This window comes from Cervus elaphus, chromosome 22, assembly GCF_910594005.1.
Source record: "Cervus elaphus chromosome 22, mCerEla1.1, whole genome shotgun sequence".
Lineage (NCBI taxonomy): Eukaryota > Metazoa > Chordata > Mammalia > Artiodactyla > Cervidae > Cervus > Cervus elaphus.
The window spans coordinates 52,256,405-52,259,505 of NC_057836.1; the positions used below are offsets into that span (position 1 = coordinate 52,256,405).

The 3,101-nt window shown below is 41.9% G+C and overlaps 1 non-coding gene across 1 annotated transcript; it reads left to right on the plus strand.

Annotated features, from left to right (window-relative positions):
• Positions 1 to 2,784: 2,784 nt before the first annotated feature.
• On the plus strand, positions 2,785 to 2,856 carry TRNAC-ACA. The gene has a single exon. It is a non-coding gene; the product is annotated as a tRNA-Cys (tRNA).
• The last annotated feature ends 245 nt before the right edge of the window (positions 2,857 to 3,101 follow it).

A 3,101-nucleotide genomic window follows, 5' to 3' on the forward strand; every position in this document is an offset into this window, starting at 1 on the left:
CAGTGCAGAGGATTAGTTGCTCTGAGGCTGTGGGATCTTCTCAGACCAGGGATCAAACCAGTGTCCCTTGCATTGCAAGGAGGCTTCTTAACCAGAGACCACCAGGGAAGCCATCAACATGAATTTCTGAAAACAAGTAAACTTTTGGGTAGCAAGTAGTTAGGTATTGGAGCTTCCTACTAAGGAAACTTGCCTTTCAGGATGGACAAGAACAGAGGATGATACACCAACTACTCTCAGTGCCTATTTAAGCCCATCTTTGCATGAAATGTTCCCTTGGTATCTCTAATTTTCTTGAAGAATTCTCTAGTCTTTCCCATTCTATTGTTTTCCTCTATTTCTTTGTGTTGATAGCCGAGGAAGGCTTTCTTATCTCTCCTTGCTATTCTTTGGAACTTTGCATTCAAATGGTTATATGTTTCCTTTTCTCCTTTGCTTTTCACTTCTCTTCTTTTCACAGCTATTTGTAAGGCCTCCTCAGACAGCCATTTTGCTTTTTTGCATTTCTTTTTCTTGGGGATGGTCTTGATCCATGTCTCCTGTATAATGTCACAAAACTCCATCCATAGATCATCAGGCACTCTGACTATCAGATCTAGTGCAATAAAGGACAGAAATGGTATGGACCTAACAGAAGCAGAATATATTAAGAAGAGGCAGCAAGAATACACAGAAGAACTATACAAAAAATATCATCACAATCCAGATAATCATGATGGTGTGATCACTCACCTAAAGCCAGACATCCTAGAATGTGAAGTCAAGTGGGCCTTCAGAAGCATCACTACGAACAAACCTTGTGGAGGTGATAGAATTCCCGTTGAGTTATATCAAATCCTGGAAGATGATGCTGTGAAAGTGCTGCACTCAATATGTCAGCAAATTTGGAAAACTCAGAGTGGCCACAGGACTGAAAAAGGTCAGTTTTCATTCCAATCCCAAAGAAAGGCAATGCCAAAGAATGCTCAAACTACTGCACAATTGCACTCATCTCACAAGCTAGTAAGTAGTGCTCAAAATTCTCCAAGCCAGGCTTCAACAATATGTGAACCATGAACTTCCAGATGTTCAAGCTTGTTTTAGAAAAGGTAGAGGAACTAGAGATCAAATTGCCAACATCCACTGGATCATTGAAAAAGCAAGAGAGTTCCATAAAGCATCTATTTCTGCTTTATTGGCTATGCCAAAGCCTTTGATGTGTGGATCACAATAAATTGTGGAAAATTCTTCAAGAGATAGGAATACCAGACCACCTGACCTGCCTCTTGAGAAACCTGTATGCAGGTCAGGAAGCAACAGTTAGAACCAGATATAGAACAACAGACTGGTTCCAAATAGCGAAAGGAGTACATCAAGGCTGTATATCGTCACCCTGCTTATTTAACTTACATGCAGAGTACACCATGAGAAACGCTGGGCTGGAAGAAGCACAAGCTGGAATCAAGATTGCCAGGAGAAATATCAATAACCTCAGATATGCAGATGACACCACCCTTATGGCAGAAAGTGAAGAAGAACTAAGGAACCTCTTGATAAAAGTGAAAGAGGAGAGTGAAAAAGCTGGCTTAAAGCTCAACATTCAGAAAATGAAGATCATGGCATCCGGGCCCATCACTTCATGGGAAATAGATGGGGAAACAGTGGAAACAGTGACTGACTTTATTTTTGGCGGCTCCAAAATCACTGCAGATTGTGACTGCAGCCATGAAATTAAAAGACGTTTACTCCTTGGAAGGAAAGTTATGACCAAGCTAGACAGCATATTTATTAAAAAGCAGAGATTTTACTTTGCCAGCAAAGGTCCATCTAGTCAAGGCTATGGTTTTTCCAGTGGTCATGTATGGACAAGGGAGTTGGACTATAAAGAAAGTTGAGCACTGAAGAATCGATGCTTTTGAACTGTGGTGTTGGAGAAGACTCTTGAGAGTCCCTTGGACTGTAAGGAGGTCCAACCAGTCCATCCTAAAGGAGATCAGTCCTGGGTGTTCATTGGAAGGACTGAAGTTGAAGCTATAACTCCAATACTTTGGCCACCTGATGGGAAGAGCTGACTCATTTGAAAAGACCCTGATGCTGGGAAAGATTGAGGGCAGGAGGAGAAGGGGACGACAGAGGATGAGATGGTTGGATGGCATCACTTACTCAATGGACATGAGTTAGGGTAAACTCCGGGAGTTGGTGATGGACAGGGAGGCCTGACGTGCTGTGGTTCATGGGGTCGCAAAGAGTCGGACATGACTGAGCGACTGAACTGAACTGAACTCTCAGTACTTAGCTTTATGGTCTTTTTTTTTTTTAAATTTTTATTAACTATAGTTGCTTTAAAGCATTGCTTATTTTCTGCTGTACAGCAAGGTGAATAACCCTAAAAATGTTTATATATCCCGTCTTTTTGGGTTTCTTTCCTACTTAGGTCACCACAGAGCCTGGGGTAGAATGTCCTGTGTTATACGGTAGGTTCTCGGTAGTTATCTACTTTATACATAGTAGTGTATGGATATCAATTGCAATCTCCCAGTTCATCCCAGTAGCCCCCAGCCCCCTTTGGTATCCATAAATCTGTTCTCTATGTCTGTGTCTATTTCTGCTTTACAAATAGGCTCATCTGTACCATTTTTCTAGATTCCACATATATACATCAATATATGATATTTGTTTTTCTCTTTCTGAATTCACTCTGTATGACTGCCTGTGGGTCCATCTACATCTCTGCAGATGATACAGTTTTATTCTTTTTATGGCTGAGTTTATTCCATTGTATATAGGTACCATTGTATATAGGATTCCCTGGTGGCTCAGATGGTAAAGCATCTGCCCACAATGCAGGAGACCTGGGTTCAATCCCCAGGTTGGGAAGATCCCCTGGAGAAGGAAATGGCAACGCACTCCAGTACTCTTGCCTGGAAAATCCCATGGATGGAGGAGCCTGGTGGGCTATGTCCATGGGGTCACAAAGAGTTGGACACGACTGAGTGACTTCACTTTCACATAGGTACCACATCTTCTTTATCCATTGCTCGGTCAGTGGACATTTAGTTTGCTTCCATGTCCTGGCTATTGTAATCAGTGCTGCAATGAACACTGAGGTATATTATCTTTTG